The sequence below is a fragment of the Pinus tabuliformis genome, chromosome 4_1 (assembly GCF_031772625.1).
Source record: "Pinus tabuliformis cultivar Carrire ecotype Pingquan chromosome 4_1, CPIR1, whole genome shotgun sequence".
Classification (NCBI taxonomy): Eukaryota; Viridiplantae; Streptophyta; class Pinopsida; order Pinales; family Pinaceae; genus Pinus; species Pinus tabuliformis.
Window position 1 is genome coordinate 215,022,854 of NC_142303.1, and position 26,660 is coordinate 215,049,513.

At 40.3% G+C, this 26,660-nt stretch overlaps 1 pseudogene; it reads right to left on the reverse strand.

The window, feature by feature from the left end:
* Nucleotides 1–1,697: 1,697 nt before the first annotated feature.
* The window catches only part of LOC149174999 (aspartate aminotransferase, chloroplastic-like), a 33,585-nt pseudogene continuing 8,622 nt past the window's right edge, over nt 1,698–26,660 (reverse strand).

Sequence of the window (26,660 nt, forward strand, 5' to 3'; positions counted from 1 at the left end):
TCCAGATCTTCAATTTGCCTCTTCAATCCCCTGTTTGTAGCTATGAGCTGAGTATTAATTTTCCTTACAAATATGGCTTCTTTGATTGCAGGAACAATCCAGGTAAAGTATTGATTTTCACTGCTAATTAATTCTGGTTTGGACACCTTTTTAGCCTCCCAGAGAGCCTTCATCCTTTTGAAATTTGTCCTTTCAGTAGCATGCTCTCTTGCTCTCACTCTTAGTTTAGTAATTTCATTGTTGGCAGCTTTTAACCTTTCTTCCATAACTTCATAACTGGCTTTTTCTGTTTGAGTGGCAGGAACTGTGTTTTTGTCTCCTTCAGGTCTTGGAGATGGTAAGTCTATCAACTCTTCTTGAACAACAAAGGCTTCTTTTGTTCTCTCCAATTCAACATTGGACTCCTGAATCTTCTTGGATTGCCTGGTTAAGGGCTTTCTAGGTTTAAAAACAAAAGCTATAACATCATCCTCAAATTCCAGTTTCTTGGAGGGTTTCACTTTCTTCGACTTCCTTTGATCAAATTTTGTCACATTTGCCTGCACCAAAGGGAATTTTGTAATGTCAATGGCCTTTAAGATATCATTTAAATCACCCTTCAAGCTTGAACCTTCTCCCAAGATCACTGTTTTTCTTTTCTCCTTTCCAATTTGGCTTCTAGTTAATCTCTTTTGAACTAGTTTGCTAGTTGACTGCTCTTGTGTCTTTCCTTTAACCTCAGATATCTTTTCCTTGGCAGATTTAGGAGTTTCAAGAATGACTGCTGGGGTTTTGCTTTCTTGCTCTTTCACCTGCTTCCTAGGCTTTAACTTAACATACCTTTTTGCCCTGGACATTGCAGACTTGCTGGTTTCTGCTGATGGAATTTCTTTAACCCTAGGGCTAGTGTCTTCACCTTGTTTTTCTGTTCCAAAGTCACATACAAACAAAAACGAAGACCAATCTTTGTTGACCCTTTTGAGCTCATGTAGAACTATCAATTTAATTAGACCATGATGAAATAGGGAAGTCTCACATCCTTGGGATTTTAACTGTACTTTATCTGCCATCTTAGCTATACTTTGAAATAAGAAGTAAGGCAAATCTAAAGAAATCATACCAGTAAAATGTAAAAGGAGTTTAAAATGGTATGAATAAACCTTTTGATATCTGCCTTCACAGGTGAAATAACGCTGAATGTTGAAGAGCAAGTTGGTATAGCTGTCCTTGATGTAGTCTTTGGGAACTGCCTTGGTTAGGTAAGTTTCTGAAAATTGTGGCTTTAGGAACACCTTACATGGTTCCATGTCGAATCTGAAGTTTTTGAACCATGTCTCTTTCCCCTAGGAATTTCTGTCACCAACGTTATGACCACTGGAGAAATTTGCAAATTAAGCATTCCGACCTTTGTACTTAAGCCACTAAAATGGAGTGCAAACTCCTTTGTCACCTGGGTATGCCCTCCCTGGAATTTCTTACAAAACTTCCAGCACCCTGCTTTCTTGAAGGCTTCTACAACTGCTTTGTCTCTGATTAGGACCTTAGTGCTTTCAGGCTATGTTCTCAAGCAATGACTAGACCTGTGACGTTTCTTCTCCTCTGTCGTATTTTCTTCTAAATTCCTGTGACAAAACTGACCTCTTTTGAAACTCAATTGATCAACCTCGCTTGCTAATGGTGGTCATCCTCGTCTAAATGATGGATGAGTTGGTGAACGATTACCAATGTTTATTGTTCGAAAACACTGTGTTTTTGTCTCCTTCAGTTCTTGGAGATGGTAAGTCTATCAACTCTTCTTGAACATCAAAGGCTTCTTTTGTTCTCTCCGATTCAACATTGGACTCCTGAATCTTCTTGGATTGCCTGGTTAAGGGCTTTCTAGGTTTAAAAACAAAAGCTATAACATCATCCTCAAATTCCAGTTTCTTGGAGGGTTTCACTTTCTTCGACTTCCTTTGATCAAATTTTGTCACATTTGCCTGCACCAAAGGGAATTTTGTAATGTTAATGGCCTTTAAGATATCATTTAAATCACCCTTCAAGCTTGAACCTTCTCCCAAGATCACTGTTTTTCTTTTCTCCTTTCCAATTTGGCTTCTAGTTAATCTCTTTTGAACTAGTTTGCTAGTTGACTGCTCTTGTGTCTTTCCTTTAACCTCAGATATCTTTTCCTTGGCAGATTTAGGAGTTTCAAGAATGACTGTTGGGGTTTTGCTTGGTTGCTCTTTCACCTGCTTCCTAGACTTTAACTTAACATACCTTTTTGCCCTGGACATTGCAGACTTGCTGGTTTCTGCTGATGGAATTTCTTTAAACTTCACCTTGTTTTTCTGTTCCAAAGTCACATACAAACAAAAACGAAGACCAATCTTTGTTTACCCTTTTGAGCTCATGTAGAACTATCAATTTAATTAGACCATGATGAAATAGGGAAGTCTCACATCCTTGGATTTTAACTGTACTTTATCTGCCATCTTAGCTATACTTTGAAATAAGAAGTAAGGCAAATCTAAAGAAATCATACTAGTAAAATGTAAAAGGAGTTTAAAATGGTATGAATAAACCTTTTGATATCTGCCTTCACAGGTGAAATAACGCTGAATGTTGAAGAGCAAGTTGGTATAGCTGTCCTTGATGTAGTCTTTGGGAACTGCCTTGGTTAGGTAAGTTTCTAAAAATTGTGGCTTCAGGAACACCTTACATGGTTCCATGTCGAATCTGAAGTTTTTGAACCATGTCTCTTTCCCCTAGGAATTTCTGTCACCAACGCTATGACCTCTGGAGAAATTTGCAAATTAAGCATTCCGACCTTTGTACTTAAGCCACTAAAATGGAGTGCAAACTCCTTTGTCACCTGGGTATGCCCTCCCTGGAATTTCTTACAAAACTTCCAGCACCCTGCTTTCTTGAAGGCTTCTACAACTGCTTTGTCTTTGATTAGGACCTCAGTGCTTTCAGGCTCTGTTCTCAAGCAATGACTAGACCTGTGACGTTTCTTCTCCTCTGTCATCTTTTCTTCTAAATTCTTGTGACAAAACCGACCTCTTTTGAAACTCAATTGATCAGCCTCGCTTGCTAATGGTGGTCATCCTCGTCTAAATGATGGATGAGTTGGTGAACAATTACCAATGTTTATTGTTCGAAAACAATTCTATTTCAAGGGTTTGCATGCAAACTAAAACGATGAGACTAGCCAGCCTTTTCAAATTTTGAAATTATCTTTCATAATGAACCCTAAATTCGAAATTATGAGTTTGGAGCAATGGCATGCTTGAGGACTGACTCCTAGTTGACACCTAATAATGAAAATTTTAACGGATTGATGTTTGACAAGACTGTTTTTACGAATCCGTGCTTTCGTAGCACGTAGGGAAAAGCGCTACGAAAAGAGCAGTATTTTCGTAGCGCAAAACAGACAATTTACACTGTTTGCGCTACGAAAACATGGTTTTGGGGCTAATTCCAAAAATTTTCAAATTGGCCTTAAGCTATGAGTTTCTAACAAGACTGTAGGACTCATGAAACATAGAAAAGGATGTTAGACTTTATTTGGACATAAAAAGAAAATTAAACCTTTGAGACTCCTAACCTACCACCTACCCATTGAAACATAGGGTGACTTGACACTTACCTAAGACCACGACTAAGAAAAAATGTAAACCTTTGTTTTTTTGGTGATAACAGAACAATATACAAGAAGTTCGAAGTTCGAAGTTTGAGGTTCCTGAATGTAGAAATCGAGTTGTTATCACATCTCAATTTCACTAGTGGTGTTCAGCGGTTGATCTGAAAATGGGGCTCTTAGGCTTCTTGTCTAACTTACAAGAACCTCTCCCACTTCCAAAGCTTTAAATTTTCCCAAGTCTTAATGATTAACCAATGCAGAATTAAGAAATGCTTGCAAATATGGGTGTATGCTTGTATTTGTTTTCAGCTGATTATTTACATTAAAATATGTTGTTCGTGTTGATATGGGAAGGTACTTAAACTGATATATAAATGCATATAACAGTAGTTAAAGCAACAGTAAAAACAAACAAATAAGACAACAATATAATATGGAGTTCACCCTGATATCTTGGGCTACGTCTCCTTGAGCTCTAATCAACTCGATTAGGCTCTCTGGGATTATGGCTTCAATTCTTTTATCAGTGCTACACTTAACTCCAATGTTTTATATAGGAACATTGGGCTCAGAACACCATCTTATCCCTTGGCTCTTGGAGCTGTTCGGCTTTCTAGCTCTGGCTCTTTGGCTTGGGCTTTGGTTCTGGCTCTCAGCTCTCGCTTCTGGTGCTCGCTCTGGCTCTTGCTTTGGCTATGGCTCTGACTCTAGCTTTGGCTCTTTGGCTCGAGCTCTGGTTCTGGCTCTCAGCTCTCGCTTCTGGCGCTTTCTCTGGCTCTTGCTTTGGTTGTGGCTCTTTCTCTCTGCCTTTACATGCCTCTAGGAGTCGCTCGACCTCCAAGCAACTCCAACAACAATATGCTGTTGTCAATTGAGCTCTCTGGCTTTTCACTCGACCTCCGAGTGGCTCCAAAGACTCTCTGCGCATTCAGCGTTTTCTCACTGTTCACTCTCCTCTCTTCTTCTGTCCCCCCTTTTACTCTCTATCTGTGCGTCTCCGCTTTTAGCTCTCTCGTTCCTTGCCTCTGTCTGTTTGAATCCCTTCTCTCAGCTGTTACAGTCACTGCATCACAACTCACAGGGAAATGGCCACCTATTCCATAACAGAAAAGTGTCAGGTTCACCGGAAACACTCAATATTTTGAAACGACCGTTATTTTCGTTTACTCCAAGAATGCTTGTGACACGAATCTCTACCAACTCATCGTCCACGTCGGACTTCAAACCTTTATGTGTAGTAGCTTAATTCTCCCTCGGGTCTGGTCTTCCATTGGGTGCAATCTCCGCCGTTAGATCTGGAGCCTCCAGATCCTACGGTTATCGCTCTTATCGCGCGGTTGAATTGCTCGAATGTTAGCCTGCGATGAGAGTGGTTTTCTCTCTCATCCACCGGACACGCATCATTCAACATATGGAATCGCTCGTTCTCCTGACAAACCCGCTTACCGCCCAAAACGCCTCCGATATTCCGTCGGTTTTTGAGTGCGAGACCCGCCTTTGGTTTTAGCGCTTTTCCCACGGTTTCATGGTTCCCCTTGTGACCGAGCACTCAAGGCTTTTCCTTCTTCAGGGGTTTTTTCTAGCGATGTGCGCTAATCGTGCATCAGAAACAACCTCTGTTTCTCGATTTGAGCTTCCTAACTGCCATTTTTGTGCCATGCACAGTCCCCATTGGGCCAACGGTCAGCGTGCTTTGACTGAAGGTCCTCGTTGCTCCATGCTAGTTGCAATTGTCATTGTTCAGAGGTTGTTTCTGATAGGCTTCGACATCCACAAGAATTTAAACTCCGGTATGGGTTGTTACAGAGTTCGGGTAGCTTTAAGAGAGTTTAGGGATCCAATTCGGATCACGCCTTCCCATTAAAAGAACTTTTGGTCCACCAAAAGACTGAGATACTGATCTGAGCAGTAAATGAGAGTAACAACACCCTCTTCTTTCAACCTCCCTACACTTTCCTTTCCATAGTTCCTCTGAACCAAAATCTCTGACCACTTCCCATCTTGGATGGGTTGGTCGTCTCAGGAAGAATTGTTTTCCTCCTTGACTTCATGCAGAACTTCTGCTGTGAAGTTTTCAGAAGGTAGTTTTAAATTCTTTACCTTGATCCAAGGTGGCTCAAACAAATGTGAAGTACATATGCTCCACAAAACTTTCATTTGTACCTGTTTGAAAAGCTTCCAACAACAACTGTTAACAACAGCAGGGATACAGACAACAATTGCGTGGGCTAACTCCTGCTTCAAAAAAGAAACAGATTTCACATCTTGTGAACCCTTCCATGTCTTATATTTGCATACAAATGATTAACTAGATAACAAGCCAATAAAACACGCCTTTACAGCAAATGACCCTTCATGTCAAGCATGTAGGAAAAATACCTTTAGGACTCTTTTCCAAAAGATGAAACACTTCATCCTTATCTCCATTTTAGAAACCAAGTTAACTTCTCCCAAGCCAGCATCACATGCATCTCATGCTCATGCATACATTCCATCTTTCAACTTTCGCTTAAGTACACTGTACTTTCGAAACTGAAATGAACATACTGTTGCAGCAATAAAGTGAGTTTCCTACATAGTTTCATTATGTTTAACATTTTGGTAAGATCCTGCAACTTGCATTTATTCCACAAAGAAATGCAAACAGATGCATCACTAGACATGCAACCTTAATTGGATAAGAATTCTAACCATTTCTTACCAATCCATTTCAAAGGTCCCTCCTTTGTTTGCACATCAGCATCAATATGTGAATCATCCTGAACCACATCAATCATGGAATCTTTATTTCCATCCCTGCCATTTTCTTTTTCCACCTTCTCCTTCAGCTTTGGTGGAAGCAGTGTTGGATTCAAAGTCCAACACCTTTCAGTAAGATGCCCTTGCTTATGGCAGTAAGTGCAACACATGTGCATTCTTTTGACATCATGATTTGCCTTGTTCTGTGGACCTTTGCCTGCTTGCTTCTTTTCCTTCAAAAGTTTCCTATATGTGGCCATCCTCTTCCAACATCTAGAAACATAATGGTTATCCAAACCACAAAAGGAACATGCAATTCTTTTTCCATGCTTTACAAAATCAAAAGGAATGTGTTTAGAACCAGATTTATACCTGCCTCTTTCACCTTTATTGCCTTCCTAAGGAGGTGAGACAAATGAAGAAGTAGCTCCCTTTGGAACACTATCACTTTCTTCAAGGCTTTCAGAGTTTCCATAACCCTCTGGTTCAAGTATGTGCTTCTGAACACCTGCATCATGTGAATTATGTTTCGAGCTATTGCATTACTCCTGAATACAATCCTCACACTTCTGAGGTAGAGGACCTACAATGAAAATCCTTTTGGGAACTGTTTTAATGGACTTCATGGTAGCTTTGGAACTCTCTCCATAAGACTGTCCATAGCCAAGACCCAGATACTTAGGCCTTTCCTCAACCATTATTGGTTCAACAATACCTTGTGCATGTTTGCCCAATCCTTTTCCTTCATAGCCCATCTTGGACATTAGCTTGGGACCTATGCCTCTGGTATGTTTTTCAAAAGAACCAATATAAGCATTCTTAGAAGAATTTGAAGACAAACAAGAATGGTTTACCTCTTCTTCAGGCTGATACTTGGCCAAGGCTTCTTTTGCAACAAATATTTGTGACTCCAACTCATGCATACTTTTCAGGTTCATACTTGCAATGTGAAGTTGCCTCTCCATTTCATGCAATTTTCCAGAAAGCGTCTGCTTCTCTTCCTCCACGGAATTCAACTGCTCTCTAATTATGTTGCTCTTCCTTCCATCCTCATATATTTCTCTCACCATATCCATCATGGTGGACAAGTCTTGCTTCATGTCTCCATCAAAGACTCTTGTGAAGAAAGAAGAATTTGAGGACTCACTTGTAGAATTTGTCATTATGCTAATGAACAAAAGAACTTCAAACAAGATTAATAAAGAGCTTACCTAGTAACCTCTTGTAACAACCTTTTGTGCTTCAAGGATTGCCTTGAGGTCCTTTGGGATAGAAGAATGCCTTCAGCCCTTCTTCCTTCTTGTCCTTCCTGGATTGAGCTATCAATAGCTTTCCCTTCACCTCTGCAAACTCAAACAATAGTCAGTCTGCAACCAAGCATACAATCGATGAGGCAATCAATCCTTGACTGTCCAAACACCTTTTAGACAAGCAATCTTTGCCCTGTCAATCAAGCATTCTGATACAACCTTCTTTGAAGGTGGGGTTAATCAATCTTAAGCTCTGATACCACCTGATATGAAAATGGGGCTCTTAGGCTTCTTGTCTAACTTACAAGAACCTCTCCCACTTCCAAAGCTTTAAATTTTCCCAAGTCTTAATGATTAACCAATGCGGAATTAAGAAATGCTTGAAAATATGGGTGTATGCTTGTATTTGTTTTCAGCTGATTATTTACTTTAAAATCTGTTGTTTGTGCTGATATGGGAAGGTACTTAAACTGATATATAAATGCATATAATAGTAGTTAAAGCAGCAGTAAAAACAAACACATAAGACAACAATATAATATGGAGTTCACCCTGATATCTTGGTTACGTCTCCTTGAGCTCTAATCAACTCGATTAGGCTCTTTGGGATTATGGCTTCAATTCTTTTACAAGTGCTACACTTAACTCCAATGTTTTATAGAGGAAAATTGGGCTTAGAACACCATCTTATCCCTTGGCTCTTGGAGCTCTTCGGCTTTCTAGCTCTGGCTCTTGGCTCTGGCTCTGGCTCTTGCTCTGGCTCTTGGCTCTGACTCTAGCTCTAGCTCTTTAGCTCGGGCTCTGGTTCTGGCTCTCAGCTCTCACTTCTGGCACTCGCTCTGGCTCTCGCTTTGGCCGTGGCTCTGACTCTAGCTCTGGCTCTTTGGCTCGGGCTCTGGTTCTGGCTCTTAGCTCTCGCTTCTGGCACTCGCTCTGGCTCTTGCTTTGGCTATGGCTGTGGCTCTTTCTCTCTGCCTTTGCATGCGTCTTTGAGTCACTCGACCTCCAAGAAACTCCAACAACAATATGCTGTTGTCAATTGAGCTCTCTGGCTTTTCACTCGACCTGCTAGTGGCTCCAAAGATTCTCTGCGCATTCAACGTTTTCTCGCTATTCACTCTCCTCTCTTCTTCTATCCCCACTTTTACTCTCTGTTTGTTCGTCTCCGCTTTCAGCTCTCTCATTCACTACCTCTGTCTGTTTGAATCCCTTCTTTCGGCTATTACAGTTGTTAGCACTTGAGATTTCACCCTAGGCTGAGGAAGGTAAACCTTCAAGGCAACATCAAACCATTTCACCTCGTAGCTAGCCCTATGGGGTATGAGAAGGCTCTCTCCGGTCAAACTCGGTAGATCTTTCAATAGGATGAGCTGACCCAATTAGGAACACTGGTATTAGGCTAGTAAACTGATAAGGAGGGTTGATTTAAAGTTTTTGGGGTTTTTTGGTGGCAAATTGAGGATCTGCAATTTTAGGGTGTGGGGATTTGACACAGTTTCTGCATGTGGGTCTTTGGGGCAAGGTAGAAGTTTGTGTTGATGCCTTTAGCTGAGATGGATGATCAAGGAATAAAAAGAGAAGCTAAAGAGGGCAAACAATGACTTTGAATCCTCTCTAGACAGTGGAAAACATAAACATTAAACAAATTTGAAAGCTGAGCATGGCAAGCATGAATTCAAACTTTATCACTTCATTTGTTTAATAAGCTGCAGTAAAGAAAGAGATGGAACACCTAAACACACTTACAATTACAATAAGAGAACACACCATCAACACAATAGTCCACAAGAATCCCAATGATGTCTGCAAAACCCTGGTCTTCCTTTTCCTCAAATTGCAGAGATACAAGTAAAATATACAATAGGAGCTTCTCCCTCAAGAGTCCAACCTCTCCAACCCTGAAAATGATTGAGAAAATACATAATATAGGCAAGCCAACCTCTTCCCTTGCCTCTAGGGGTCGAGCTCATCCTTCTAGGAGCTGTTTCAACCCATTCTAAACTGAGCCCTAAAACCTAGGCAGTCAAAACAAATTGCCTCTAAAACTTAGGAAACCTATCCATGCATTAAATTTTTACCATTTACATTCAAGAATCTTCTAGAAGTGATCAAGGAGAGTAAAAGTATCTTAGAGCCATGAAAGTTACATAAAAATCCATGATTTACATGCCCAAAAAGGTAACCCAAGTCAAAACCGTACTTTTCTGGCCGAACTGGTCAAAACAGGCAAGTTTCCTTGACGGGTAGCGCACATCTGCTTGACGGGTAGCGCACATTGAGAGGCCTGTTTGAGGGCCTTCCCGGTGTCCAAATTAGGTGCAAGCTATCTCGTTGGAAAGGTCTGCGAGTCTTCTTTCCAACCCCACCAGAATTTTTGAATTTGGAGTTCATTTGACCCCTCAAAACTCAATTCTCCCAAGACAGCTTTCTACAACTCAAAATAGGGGCAGAAAGTCAAAATTTGCATGTGTTTTGACCTTTTTGAGGCCCAAATCTCCATAAAAACTGAAGTCCATCCATAGGTAGGTGTAACTTTGCATGAAAATTCCAAAATGCTGAGTTTTTCCCGTTCTGAGTTGCCCCCATGTAGGGTAGCGCACGGGGCGCTACCCGTTAAAAGGCCAAAACCTGTCAATTTCCCAAAAATGCCTCAAAACTCTCAAAATTTCTTGTGCTAGCTGCTAGGAAGAGGCTAATGAGTATCATGGTGAGTGAGAGAAGCCTCAGCCAAGATACGGAGTGGGTTGGCCTTCTTCTTCTTCCCAAGAACTTCGGTCAACCTTCTTTGGAATATTTTCATCTTCGCCTTGCAAACATGCATCCTTGCCCAATAATGATTTTTCATGTTTCTCAGCAGCTTCTTCTCTTGGTTGGCCTTAGCCAACAACCTCTCCAAGTGTGCATTGACCCGGATGAGCATGGATTCTCTCTCAGCAGGCAATAGATCACCGGGTCGTCTTCGGTTCAGGACTCGGTCAGTACGAATCCTCCATAACTCATCAAGTACTTTCTCCTCCTCTAACTATTTGTTCCGCTGCTCCAGGTAGGTGATGGTCCATTGGGCACCCTCAAGTCTCCTCTGTAAAACATCATTTTCAGCCCTAAGATGCTGAATGATCTCCTTCACCTCTTGGCTAGGAGAACTGGCCTCGAGATCAATCACTGGATCCTCATGAATCATGGGCTCTTTGCCCCTCTGCAGTTCCTGTGCTGATGAAGAAAATGAGGCCCCTTCCACCTGATGTGGAGATAACACTCGCTGATCTGAAGATGAAGGCGAGACCCCTTCCACCTGCTGTGGAGAAAGTACTCGCCGAGCTGCTGCAAACAAGGCCCTTGGGCCTTTCTGATAGGTGACCCGAGGTGAGGAAGCTACATGTCTCGGAACAGTGATCTCTGGCTGGTGAGATGGACCTCCCCCCTCATAAATGACCTCTGGCTCAGGCTGTGGCTGTGGTGGCGCTGTGAAGAATTCATGAGAGATGAACTCTTCCCATGGAATGCCCTACTGGCTCAGCTGATGGGAAACAATGAGCTGGATGAGACCAAAGTGATATAAACTCGTAAACTGCTGGGCTGGGGTCTTCCTCTGTAATATAGGCACCATCCTCTGAATATTCTGGAAGAAGAAAACTGGGATGTTCATCATCCTCACTCGGGTGAAGTGCATCAACAGACGGATGTGATAAGAGTACACCAGTGAAAACCTGCCCTCACATGTAAAGTAACACATGATGAGTCTCAAGATCGGAGCATACTCCCTCCGGAGAAATCTGAAAGGAAAAACCCCCGACAAGTGTCTCATGAAGGCTGGCATGACATATGGCTCAAAATGAACATAATCCAACACTTTGCGCTTGGGCCACACCTCACCCACATTTGGTATCCCAGTAGCCTCTGAAATCACTTCCGGAGACAACACAAAGTTCACACCTGCCAGAGTGACCTGCCCATCATGAAGGTGCAAAACAAATAAGCGGGTCAACTCCTTGTGGTGCTAGATCTGAGCAAGCCTCTCGCAAAACTGAAAACATGACATATACCGAAAGCAACTCACTGCCAAAGGACAGGCCTGCAATTCTGCCAATGAGGTGGGTTCCTCTCTCTTAGGACGACCACCTTTGCCCCCCCTATGAGGCCTCCGCTGTACCTCAACCTCTGTAGAAGAAGACTGGTCATCACCTTGCTCATAGGTCTCGGTGGTTGACATGGTGCTTTTGAGAAAAGTGGAGAAAATAGACAAAGTAAACTGCTGCCCTTGCCTGCAAAAATGCTGAGTTGTATGCTGTTTTCAAGGGGAAAAAATCATGAAGGAAATGTTAGGGGAGGGGATTTTTTTAACAAGGAAAGGGAAACATATGAAAACAAGGAATTTTCAAGGGACAATTCACAAACTTTCAAACATATAATCTCATCTTAATCAGCGGGAAATCATTTGCAAAGAAATGTTTTTATTAGGGTAACATGGATAATAATAACCAAGGGAAATGACATGTATGCTCAACAGGGGAATGGGACAGCATAGATAACTCGCTCATTTGATTTCTGTCTTTCAATGTACATCATAAGGCACACTCTGTTTTTTCAAAGGGGTTCATGTACATTTGAGGCTAGGGGAAAAGGGCTTCATTGACATTTTGTCAAAAGGGAAAAGGGGTTTTATTGACAAGGATATTAGGGGATAAAAGGGAAAACATGGTTTTTGCTTTTTAGGACCACAACAACATTAGTTTTGATCAAATATACATAGCAATATTTCCTTTGCTTTTGTTTATATACACAGCCACATTTTCTTTATTTTTTGTTTTGGCATTTTATCATCATATTGCTTTCTTTTTTTTTACATAATCATTTTGTTTTTCTTTCATAGCATTTTGTTCTTTTTGCTGTGTGTGTTTTTACATCACAATGGAGGGCATTTAGGGTTTTGGGAATGTGTTTAGGGAGGGGTAGGGTTTGATACTTGGAAGGAGGAAAATTTCATATTCTTTGCAAATAAGATAAGATAGAGACATATGATGACAATTGTGAAATCAATGGGGAAACATGGAGGGAGCATAAATGGGAAATTAAAACCTTGAAAAGAAAACACCAAACCCTAGCATTATGCCTACATTGACAAGCAATCACCAAAATCTATTTTCTTTGCATTCTTAGTGATAAAACATATAAATGAAAGCTCATCATTCACCATTCATCAATTCATCAAGTGTATAGACCCTACCTCGGCCGATTTTGCAACTTAGAGGGCGATTGGACAAAATTTGGGGCGGTTTTGGTGTTAACAACTTGACGAGTAGCGCATAGCACTCAACGGGTAGTGCACAGCTTGACACGTAGCGTCCGTTACAAATTACCACTGCTGGGAGGCGCTTGACGGGTAGCGCACAGCCCAACACGTAGCGCACAACCTCTGACGGGTAGCGCACCTGAAATTGGTTCAATTTCTCTGCACTTTGCCTCCTTTCGCCTCTTCGCCCTCTCACTTCTTCTTGCAAGCTCTTTGGATGCACAATGAGGGTATTGAGAGGGAATTTGACTCTTTATAAGCTCAATTTAAAAAAAAATTACTTACCAAACCCACTTTCTAATGTTTTGCCTTGACACTTTCTTTTAACACTGTTTTGAGTTTTCCTTTGTTCTGAATTTGATCTTTTGGGTGTTTTAGCTCCGTTCTTTTTGCAGGTAGACCATCTGATGGACTCTAGGGAGGAGACCAGGGTTATTGCCCGCATTTTGAAGATTTTTTTGGAAATTTCTTTATTGCTTTATAAAATTGACATGACCTTGGCTTTAAAAACAGGGTTTTTAAATCCAAGGTATAAAAAAGTTGTACATGATGAAAAATATCAATGAAACATATTTACATACCTCCTTCTGGCTTGCTGGGGACTCATGGACCTCTGACTCATGATCTTGCAATGACATTTGACTGAAACCCTAGACCTAAGGCTTTGGACTTCAAGACAAAACAAAACAAGTGTGACACAAGTTCATTAACGGATATGACCTGATCCAGCAAAGCCAAGAAGGGAACAAGGACCAGCTCCTCCATCAGTTTTATGGCATGCCTAATGGAATGCAAAACTGACATTGATGAGACACCTACTTATGCATATGCAAAGAGATTTTTTGATCACTGATGGAGGGCATCATGACCGACACTAACAACAGTCACTGCATCACACCTCATAGGGAAATGGCCACCTATTCTGTAATCAATGTGTTAGGTTCACCGGAAACACTCGATCGTTTGAAACGACCATTATTTCTATTTACTCCAAGAATTCCCGCGACACGAATCTCTGCCAACTCATTGTCCATGTCAGACTTCAAACCTTTATGTGCCGTAGCTTAATTCTCCCTCGGGTCCGGTCTTCCATCGGGTGCAATATCCACCGTTAGATATGGAGCCTCCAAATCCTACGCTTATCGCTCTTATCACGCGGTTGACTTGCTCGAACATTAACCCGCGATGAGAGCGATTTTCTCTCTCATCCGCCGGACACATGTCATTCAACGTATGGAATTGCTCGTTCTCCTGACAAACCCGCTTACCGCCCGAAACGCCTCCGATATTCCGTCGGTTTTGGAGCGCGAGACCCGCCTTCAGTTTTAGCGCTTTTCCTATGGCTTCATGGTTCCCCTTGTGACCGAGTGCTTGGGGCTTTTCCTTCTTGAGGGGTTTATTGCGCATCAGAAACAACCTTCGTTTCTCGATCTGAGCTTCCTAACTGCCATTTTTGCGCCATGCACAGTCCCCATTAGGCCAATGGTCAAAGCGCTTTGACTGAAGGTCCTCGTTGCTCCATGCTGGCTGCAATTTTCATTGTTCAGAGGTTATTCCTGATAGGCTTCGACATCCACAAGACTTTAAACTCTGGTATGGGTTTTTACAGAGTTCGGGTAGCTTTAAGAGAGTTTAAGGATCCAATTCGGATCAGCAGTTTAAGACTCAAGTATGCCCTTGATGGCAGCTCGAATTATAGCCTGGAAGGATCACATGGAAGCAGTATTAGAGGATAACGGTCTAAAATAATTCATTGATCACGAAGTCCCCAAGCCGACTGATGCTACAGAATTGGCGGAATGGAAGAAATGTGTGGCTAGAGCAAGGAGAATCCTTCTAGAGGGAGTTCAAGACCACATAGTCTCGAGTTTCCATGGGAAGGAGACATCGTTTTCGATGTGGAAAAAATTAAAATATCTATATCAGAACAACAACGATCAGAGGAAGTTGGCGCTGAAAGACAAGCTTCAGAAAATCAAGTGTGAAAAGGGCCACATGATCTCTACATATCTGAACAAGTTCACCACCTGCAGGGATGAGATTGGAAGTGTAGGGATCACGACAACTGATGATGACATGGTGAGTCTTGCTCTCCTCGGTCTTCCTAAGAGCTGGCATAGCTACCAAGACTCAGTAAATGGAAGAGAAAAACTACCAGATTGGGAACGACTTTGGTCTGATCTGATGCAGGAGGAGATAAGAAGAAGAAACAGAGATGGTTCTTCATCCAAGGAGGATGTAGAAAATTGCGCCTTAGCGAGTAAGACGAAGAAAGGGAAGGAGAAGGATTCTCATCCCAAATCGAGTTCTTCCCATGGTGGGAAGAAGTTTGACAAATCGAAAGTGCGATGCTTTCATTGTCATGAGGTGGGCCATTTTGCTACAAATTGTCCACTGAAGAAATCCAAGATGGGATCCAAGGAAGGATCTGAAGGTGAGGCATTGGCCTCACAGTTCAAGTTGGATTTCACCCTCTTCGCATGCATGGTTTCATCCATGGTGGGATGTGGTTGGTTTCTTGATAGTGGAGCTTCTTTCCACATGACCGATGACAAGAGTTTGTTCAGTACCTTGGAGGAGAAAGATCTCCAAATACTCATAGCAATGGGTAATGATGAAAAGTATAGTGTCTTAGGTGTAGGCATAGTTGTTTTTAAGAGGGAGCATGGAGCTCGCATTACCTTGATCGATGTCAAGTATGTACTAGGACTGAGAAAAAATTTGGTGTCGATCGCAATGTTGGAATACAAAGGCTATGATGTAGTCTTCAGTAAGGGAAAGGTTTTCCTTCGACACATCACCACGAGATAGGTGAAGCAGATCGGTTCACGAGTCAAGAACCTGTATGCTCTTGAGGTTCAAGATGCATGCAAAGCCTTGAAGAACAAGGAAATTGATGGAGACTTGGTCGTTGAGAGGGAGAGTACATTACCTCTCAACATGCAGCGCCAGAAGATGTCTTAGACAATTGTGGAGGAGCCACAATTGGTGAAGGAGCTTCAGGAGGTTGTGGAGCAGCCACAACTAGAGAAGTCGAGAGGAGACTGAGTGGAGGCATCCACTCATGCATATACCTCCAGTAGGGGGGAATTTCGAGCCAAGTGGGCAGAGGGAGAACATGCATCCATACATCCAGGTAGGAGGTTGGGCGATGTGGAGTGACAGTCCCAAGAAGATTGGAATAGGGGTAGGATAATTGAGGTACCCAACCTCTTTGATTAAACCTTGCTACGGGAGCCCTGATGACGAGTAGCAGGATTGGCTGAGTGGGTAGAGACAGATGCGGATCGAGTGGCAGAGAGAGCTACAGTGCTGGAGTCCCAAGACTGTGCAGAGCTAGCAAGCTACAACAATGCGAGAGGTACAGGAGTGTTGCACCAGTGCAGGGTGGCACAGAGATGTGTGCAACGTTGCGAGGTGCATGCGTGTTGTAGCAGCTCAGAGGTCAGAGAGGGAGCACTTGTCAGCGGCAGATGGAGCTTCCGCACTAGAGGATGTTTCTAGCCCAATAGGGAGGTCAGTTGGGAGTTTTTTTTTTGTTTCTAGAGTTGCTGGAGTAATAACACTTGGGAGAAGTGTTGCATACAAAACATTCCAAAGGTTCAGGATCGGGGTCGAGTTGAATGCCTTTGTTGTTGAGAGGGAGTGTTGAAAATGGCAACAAGAAATGCTAAAAAGAGCATTGCTATAAATAGCAGTTCAGAACCAGTGTTGGACATAGCAATAAGGAATGAAAAATGGAAGTGCTAAAAATAGCATTTCGAGATGGATTCCAATTTTAGTTAGTCCCTGAACTAAAATTGAGAAGTAAAATTCGAATTTGATCTTAGCACCTGTTTGTAAAATAACTAAATTAATTCATCTTGAGTTAATTAGTTGTAGAAAATCAAACATGAATTCTATGTGGGGACATGCAACAGTTTCTCCATTAATTGAGGAATCTATCCATTAGTTAAAGAGATAAGGATGAGTTGTAATATTGAGTTGTAATTAGTTGGCTGAGTTAACTGAGTCAAGTCTAGTTAGGTTAATTCAAACAGTTTGTTGAATTAATTGTGAGTTCAGTTAGTTAATGCATGCATTCATGTAACTGCTGCACTTCATATAACTGAATATTCTCTCATAAATAACTCATGCATGTCAGTTCAATCAGAGATCCAGTTGAGATCAGAGGAAGGGACAGTGTACTATCAGTTGGAGGATTTTTCCTATATAGGAAAATCATCCATGCAGAAGGAATTATCTCCTTCAAGATTGCGCAGTTAGATCAGAGGTTAGTGAGTGCGTGAAGAGGCCAATTCACACAGGTGGCAACACTGGACCCCAAGGAAAACTGCGCAAGGAAATAGGAGGCTTGGTGGGCTTGAGGAGGACATATACAGTGTCTATTTAATCTGTGAGCTGTATTGTTTGATTGCAGAGAGAGCATGATAGCTTGAGAGATGATTCTTTTTGTAAGTTGAACAAGATTTCCACTTGTATGATAATACAAAGATTGGGGTTTTAGGCTAAGTCTTTCCCCGGGTTATTCTTCTGTGTTCATGTGTGATTGCTTTCTCATTCTCAGTTATATGTGTTCTATTTGATCTTGCTCATATTCGATTAAGCTTCCGCAAGTTTGTTGTAGAAGTAAATCTTGTATTTTGCTTTAGTATATTGCATAATTTGTTGATCTACAGTGGGAATTTCTACAAGTACATCAACAATATTCTCCCACTGCTCAGGAGTTAGAAAAATTCCAGTTGGATTGTGACCACAACCATGAAGCAGCACAAAACAACCAATTGGTGCAGGTTGAAGGAAGTTGAGCAACTATCAGTCTCCTCTACTAACAAAAAATTAACAGTGCATTTACCTCCACTATTTCTTTTGCATGTGCTTCACTCCTCTTTTTACCCTACCATGCTCAGAAAATTCACAAGTAACACTCTTGCAATGGTCGTGAGCCATTGCCACAATCCTAGCAATTTGAACAAACAGGAAACCACCATTCTATGTCCATTTCTCATGCCAAAGGTCAAAGCCTAAAGCAGAGACAAATAAGTCAAACAAAATCCCAATTCCCTATTGAACAAGCCCACACACCCATTGCTTGCACTTGGAGAGGGGGTCAAAGCCCAAATCAAGGGAGCATAATGTAGTCCACATCCCAATTCCTAGCCAAATAAACCCACGAGTGGCACTTGACTCCTCCATTGTAGCCTCCATAAACACCTATGCAAAAGCTGTGAGGAAGAACCGCAAGGGGCGATATTGGTGTATTAACTTGCTATCATGTCAAACTTTACATGAGTTTATGTGTTTAAATGAGGGCTCGCCCTAAGATTCAAATGCATTCATGGGGATAGATGGATAGTAGGGCCCCATTTGAATCACACACCTGTCAACAACCTAGTTCCCTTGTTAGTCTACTTGTCCACGACCTTGTTTTGCTTTCATGGGACATCATAAAACTCAAATCTTTTCAAAGTATTTAACCTTTACTAGAATTATTTGTGCTAGCCTATATAGACTGAAATTCTTCGAAATCCTTTTGATACATTGATGTTTGAATTATTGAAGGGTCCCCACCATTGTAGTTGTATGGACCCCTTTATATTTTAAGATTAAGAGACCTTTGTATAATTCCAAGGCTTCCACCTCATTATTAGTTGATATCCTTTAAGGTTAAAGATACCCTCCCCACACCTACCTCCCTAACAGTAATCAAATTATAACATGTAACAATAGACCTCATGTATGGACAACAACATGAACAAGTTTTATTTTTCAGCACGTAAGCCAACATACCACCCCTTTGTTGTTTCACTGCAGTTGGTTTTTTCCTTTTCTTATCTCTGTTGGGTGGTTGAAGTTGCTTGGCTAATGCTGGTTGTGGGTTTGAGCTTATCCTCTACTAAGATTTTGACTCACCCTCCCACATCCATGGACAGGCACATCCCAATCCTTATCTAAAAGAGGCCAGAGCTAATGTGATGAAGAAGTGGGGTCTACCCCCATTGTCCATGGCAAGATATTTGCAAGTTGCAGGACTGTAGGTTACCCTAGAGAAAGAAGGGTTCCCCCAGGCTCAAACAATGGAGAAGATATTGATGAAGACATTGAGAAGTAAGTCTTTGGGAAAGGAAATCCTCCTTATTTCAAAGTGGGCAATAGACACCCACATTCATCCTTCAACTGCAATCACTCAAGAAGCCTACACGAGGTTGCTAGGCTGGATGAGGAGGCACGACAGGATGACAAAGGAAAGGGTTTGGAAGGCATCCCTCCCTCAAATGTTTTGCTGAATGATCCTAGGAACATGAGACACTTACCTAATGGCAGAACACTTTGGACATGATGTGGCACATTAGATCTTTTGTGGCCTCCTGTCTTGATGCAAGAAGTTCAGAGACCTGCTTAAAGATCTATTGTCATATCTGGAGCTGACATTCACAACTCTTTCCAAGGGGATCTCCAAGAAAACCTGCAACCTGCGTACTCTCTCAAGTGAAAGTGCTCCTTGCTCAGTTGCATGACAAGGGCAAGGTTGGAGAATAGTTGGACCAACAGTAATCCAACCCATATGAACCCCTTATTTCCACTGGCTAGTGTCATAGTATGTTATGACAACCTAGATTACTATCAAATGCATGTCAATAACAGTACAATTTATAGTGTTTCCTATGTTACTGGTTCCAATGTCACCCTACAATTTAGTATGGTACACAGTCTTGATAGACTCTTGCATCTTGGAAATCATACAAAGTCCTGGTAGACTCTTGCATCATGGAATCATATAGGTTGATGATATTTTGGTTATTCTCAGATTGATAATCAAATTTTGAGGGAAATTGCAATGCAATCATAAAGATTTGAAAATGAAGAACCAGTAAAAACTAAAAAATTATTTTCAAAAAACAAAATAAGACTTGTCAATATAGAAAAATGTAAACAAATGAAAGAACAAAGTAATATGCAATGAGTGATTCACAATATAAAGGTTGTAAACATAACCCCCATATCATTGTTGAAATATGACAACAATAATATTCCAATTTAATTTGTCCTTGAATTAAATTGTGACTTAGAATCGAATTTAGTCTTAACAATGACTTGGAAATAATTAATTATTTTATTTTAAATTAATTAGTTGGAGAAATTCAAGTTAGAAGTCTTTTTGAAGTCATGCAAGAGTTATCCCTTAAATTAAGGAGATAAGATTGAGTTATATTTGAGTTGTAATTAGTTAACTCAGTTTACTGAGTTAACTCCAGCTAAATTAGTTCCAAACTGTTTGAGGAACTATTAGTGAGTTAACAGTTAGTTGAGGCATTAATGCACTCAACTAGTGCTACTCCAGTTAACTGAAGATTCCCTCAACAGAAACTCATGCATGTCTATTCTGAGAAAGACCCAGTTGAGATAAATGTTCAAGGACAATATACTATCAGTTGCATGTTGAGGATTGTACAGTTTTGAAGGATGAGTTTTCCGCTAGGTAAGAGAGAATCATCCACAAGGAACAAGGCAAGGAAATAGGAGCTTGGAGGGCAGAGAGGAAGGTTGGAGAGAAGCCAAGATTTCTTGTGAGCATCTATGAGGATTGTACTGAGAACTGGCTAGCTGTGAGAGCTAAGGCTTTGTATAATTCCTATGGTACATAGTCTTGATAGACTCTTGCATCTTGGTAATCATACAAAGTCCTAGTAGAATCTTGCATCCTGGAATCATACAGGTTGTGATGATATTTTGATTATTCTCAGGTTGATAATCAAATTCTGAGGGAACTTGTAATGCAAGCATAAAGATTTGAAAATGAAGAACTGGTAAAAACTAAAACATTATTTTCAAAAAACAAAATAAGACTTGTTAATATAGAAAAATGTAAACAAATGAAAGAACAAAGTAATATGCAATGAGTGATTCACAATATAAAGGCTGTAAACATAACCCCCATATCATCAATAACCTGATAAGAAACATCAAGGAAAGTAGTAAGATTCTTTTCCTGAATGACATCAACAATCTTCTCCCACTGCTCAGGAGTTAGAAAAATTCCAGTTGGATTGTGAGCACAACCATTTAGCAGCACAAAACAACCAATTGGTGCAGGCTGAAGGAAGTTGAGAAACTATCAGTCTCCTCTACTAACAAAAAATTAACAGTGCATTTACCAATCATCTCTCTGTGAAAAGATCCAGGAACAAAAATGTTTCTTACCTTGATGTTTGCAATCATCCCTTCCAAATCTAGTCCTATAGTTTTAGGATCATAGTATCAGTATTCCGACCATGGAACCCCAACATCATTGAAAATGTTCTTGTGATTCCTTGTGTTGAGCCCTGAAACTACCTCTCTTCGACATACTTTCCTAGACCATTTTCCCCTCACCAGTGCCTCATAAGCTATCAAAGGTCATTACATATTGATTCTAAGAGTGCATTTAAGTGGTTTTCCAACTATATTTTTGTGTTTGCTATTTGACTTAGACTTTGCTCATCAGCTGCGAAATGCAGCCACTTTACGCAGCTAACTCGAGATTCCATAGTTGTTTTTATTGATCTATAGGTTACAGGTGTCAGCAAGTAAAACGAGGCACATGGGCAGTTCAGGAATGATCTGGACATGGACTAGGTCCTATCGGTTTAGCCAAATTCGTAAAGGAAAGCCTTGGTCAAACGGTGGTCAAACAAGGAGTTCTACACCAAACAGGTCTTTGTTTTCGGCACGAGAAAGGTTCGAGACTGTTCCTAGATCTGTGGATCCATTTTGATAGCTATAGACTACCTCCACGATGCAAATCCAACATCCACCTTTTGTAGATTGAATGATCATGGAAACCAAGACGCTAAGCTCACGGGTTTTTTCTTTTTACGTGTCCCCTGCTGAAGGTGTTTCATAGGAAAAACAGTTATGTAATTTCTTCTATAAATAACACGATTGCAAACGCATGTAGCTAGTTTTTGGAGGTAGTCTTGCTATAGTTTATATACTGTTGTCATAACATTAGTTCTGCTGTTGTAACGAGAGGATACTTCCTTTGTTTTTCAATATAAAAGACTCTGTTTCTTATGACTATGTGAGCGTAATTTCGGATTGACAATGTGTTAACCAAGGCTGTGCAGAGGGCCCCTGCTGGCTGAGGTTTTGTTTTTTTTTTTATTTCTGTAGAGTTTTCATGTATTGTTTTCTTATTTTCATTGTAGATATTTCATAGCTTGTTCACCTGTGTATATTTCATAATTCAGTTATGGTGTTAGTGTTTCATTCCTGTACATGATTTTCTAGCATTGTATATTTTTGCTAGCACTGATCAATGTGTTTCAGGATAGGCTATGCTCGAGCGTTTTCATATAATTTTTGCAATAAATAGTGACATGAGATTGGCCTCTCTGCCGACTTTTTTTTTTTTTTTTTTAGCTTCTCAATTTCAGTTATGCTTTGATTTCAGTCTTATTTATTTGTTGTTGTTAGTTAGTTTAGATATCAAATTCTTCATGACATTTGACGTTATCTCCAGAGCCATGGCTTAACCCCAAAAAGCTACTTGGCGAGCTATCGGATTATGAGTGAAGTGATTTGATTTTACTTTCATTTCTGCAATTAGATATCAGGTTCTTCATGACATTTGACGTTATCTCTAGAGCCATGGCTTAACCCCAAAAAGCTACTTGGCGAGCTATCGGATTATGAGTGAAGTGATTTGATTTTACTTTCATTTTTGCAATTAGATATCAGGTTCTTCATGTTATTGACGTTATCTCCAGAGCCATGGCTTAACCCCAAAAAGCTACTTGGCGAGCTATCGGACTATAAGTGAAGTGACTTGATTTTACTTTCACTTGCAAGTAGGTAATTTAGAAATCAATTCTTCATGTTATTGATGTTATCTTCAGAGCCATGGCTTAACCTCGAAAAGCTACTTGGCGAGCTATCAGACTATAAGTGAAGTGAATTGATCTTACTTTCATTAGTCTGCAATTTTTGGTTTGTTTGAGTGCAATAATTTAACTTTTATTTCTGTATTTAGATGAGTAGCAGAGACAATGATTTCATGATCAGTATTTCATCATTTGTTTGATTTGAATAGCTGCACATTTACATTCTTGTTCAAGTACTAATTTTATCACTAGTATGTTTTGAGATCCTTTGAAGTGTTAAGCTTTGGAAATTATCATAAGGGACATAAAACCTTGTCTTAAATCTATATCCATACTTGCCTTCTAAAGTATTCTTAAAACTTAGGAATAGGATTTCCATTCGCATTAGGAGATAAACAAAGACAAAACCCCAAAACAAAATAAAATTGAAAACAATAAAAAGTAAGAAAGAGGTTGTCTTACACATATAGTGCGCCACACTTCATCAGTTTACGACTCCCAGATTGATAATTAATGTAGCAATTTAGGACATACTAAATTGACTAAACATTTTGGCGCCGTTGCTGGGGAATTGTAACTAGGTAGCCGATCTCTTAAAAAAAAAAGGGGAAAAATTGATAACTTCTTGAAGTATGCTCTCCTCTTGCACCTAGTGTGATCTGGAGGATCAGAAAAGAGAGTTATTAGTTCAATAATTTCTTGATTATGATCTCTTCTTGCACCTAGTGTGACCTGGAAGATCAAAAATAGAATTATTAGCCCGATTTAAAAAAACAAAAAAATAAAAAATGACATGCATAGAGCAAGAGATTCTAGGGGAAGGTTTATAGCTAGGGCTAAAAGTTCAATTTTCATAACTCCAGCTACTTCAAGGCATAGACAAGATACACCTCCATCCCCGACTCATACTCCCAGCCTTAGGATTCCCAGAATTCAAGGAGCAACAGCTGAATTAGAAGATTCTCCCACACTATCTACTAAATCTGATCTAGGAGAAGAACCTTTCTTCACTTCTATAGGGGAACATGTTGTAATCAAAGAAGTAGAATCACCTGAAGAAGAAGGAAAGGGAGAAACTCTCTCTCATCCGCCATTAATAGAAGAACCAGAAGACTCTGAGGAAACTATCATAATAGAGGAAGTAGTAGATGGATTTGGAGGAGGGGGTAGAGGTAGAGGAAGAGGAAATAATGGAGGTAACAATGGAGGAGGTAGAGGTAATAATGGGGGAAATAGGGAAGGAGATAACTCATTTGGATTCCCTATAGCCGATGAGGAAACTCATACAACAATGAAAAACATTTCACCATCTGTCCTCCCAAACTTTTATGGATTGCGAAGTGAGGATCCTGAAACATTTCTATTTGAGTTTGAAGTCTTGTGCCGAACCTATGACTATATGGAAGACTCTCAAAAGCTCAAACTGTTTCCCTCAACATTGAAAGGAGCTGCTTTGAAATGGTTCATGGGATTAGTCACTCAATCTATTAGGACTTGGAATGATATGAAACAAACATTTTTGGATAGATACCTGGATTATTGTATGCCCACCAATCATAAGGATGAGGTATTCAAAATCATGCAAAAAGAAGATGAAAACTTGGAGGATTTACTTGAAAGATTTCAATACAACTTAAAGAGAGCGAAAATGAGTAATCTAGACGAGGGAACCTTGAAAGCCCTTCTATTGAAAGCAATTAGAGATGAATGGATAGATATTTTAAGCATGATGGGGAAGGGAGACATTTCTCAACTTCCACTTTGTGACATAGCAGAACTATGTGTCCATCTCTCAAGGGGAAAATATAAAACTGGAAATGGGCCGAGAGATCCTTCTCTTATTAGAGCAAACAAATCTGCAACTAGATCAGTAAGTAGGGCAGAGATTGGCAATATTTTTGATGAGTTCAAAACTGATATTCTAGGGAGCCTTAGTGAACAACTGGACACCCTTAAAATTCAAAACAAGCAGAAAGCAGAAGCTGATGCCTTGGCCATCTTTTGCCCAAAATGTAGAAAGAAACATGCTCTAAGGGAATGCCCCTTGGATGCAAAAGTTGTAGAAACATGTACGATTTGCTCAGAAAGTCATGAGACCAAGGATTGTCCTTCAATTCCTGGGCTCAAAGCTGTCTTTCAGGAATATCCAAATTCAGTAGAGTCCCTTTTTTTTGTTTCAAGAAGACCTTGGCAAGTGCAACAAAATCAAGGATTTAACAATCCTATGAATTTCAGCTCCCGCCAAATTGGAATTCTTGGCAATAACCTTCGCCCCAACCTCAAAATCCATACCAATCATGGGCACAAGGGATGCAAAATCCTTATGGGAGATTTGCTCAATTTTATCAATATCCTCCATCTTTTCAAAATCAAGAAAATCCACAACTTCCAAATCAAAACCCACAACTTTCCTTGCCATTTCCACAACAACAACCTTCTCAACAAAATCCAAACTCTCAACTCTTGCTTCCATTTCAACAGAAGACAAATCAACTACCAACCCGACCATTACCAAATCCCAACAACAAAAATCCTCAGAATGCTTACATGGTAGAAGGACAACAATTTCCTACCTATATGATTGTTCCTCTTAATGATGTTCAACTCAGATTTGGTAGAGTTTTAGAAAAACCTTCTATAGATGTTCAAGAGCAAGATGCCTCTGAGGAGGATTATCTTAAAGTCAATAAAGGTTCAGAGGAAGCATCTCTTCAAAACCCAATCATTCAAAAAGAAAAAGAAAAAGAGTCAACCCCCACAACTCCTATAGTTGAGCAACCTGCATCTTCATCCACGCCTCCTTTCCCTGAAAGATTACAAATTGATAAAGGGGTGGAAAAACAAATCTTGTTGCCTGACTATGATTTTCTAGATGAATTAAAGAATGTCTATCAAGATTCCCTTGCTACGAGCCATTAGAGAGATTCCTATTCTAACAAAAACAATAAAGGAGTTGAGTCTCAAAAGACCAAGTAGGAAACCAAGAGATACAAAAAGAATCCACCTGGTAGGAAAAATTGCAGATATCATGATGGGAAAAATTACCATGCAAAAATATGTGGATCCAGGTAGTCCAATTGTCAAGACACATATAAATGGGATAGAAATTCCAAATACTTTGATTGACCTAGGGGTTGCTATAAACATTATGAGTAGACAGACTATGGAACAGCTTAAAATTCCTAATCTTCTTTTTACACCCACCTTACTGCAACTTACAGATAGATCAATAATCAAACCAGATGGTATATTAGAAGATATTTCAGTTTCCTTAGATTCTTGGGAATATCCAGTAGACTTCATGATTTTGACTCCCAAAAGTAATCTAGGAGGGCACTCACTCATCTTAGGAAGACCTTTGCTACCCACAACTGATGCTTTCATTAGTTGTAGATCTAGGGATATGTACATTTCTGATGGTAGTTCAACAAAGAAATTCAATTTGTATCCTCCAGCAAAAGCAATTACAGAAGTAGGAGACAATGAATGGGTCAATGATGAAGATATTATACAACCTGTCTTTACTATCTCTGAAATTAGTGAAGATAGTCAAATTTTGAACACATTAGAAAATTTTGAAACATCTTTAGAATATGACCACACATAATTTCAGTTAGATTCTGATATTGAATATTTATCATCAAGACAAATGTCTCTTTACTCTATGGAAGAGTTTGGTAGTTCTACCATTGAAATTTTTCCAGGTAAAACACTGAATATCAACAAAAATTTGGAAAAGTCACAACATGAAGAGCTAACCAAAATCTTGCAAAAGCACTCTGCTACATTTGCATGGGAGTATACTGATATGAAAGGTATTGACCCTAAGACTTGCATCCATCATATCTATATCGAGGAAAGCAGTAGACCAATCAGACAACCTCAGAGAAGGATGAATCCAAATCTTAGGGAGA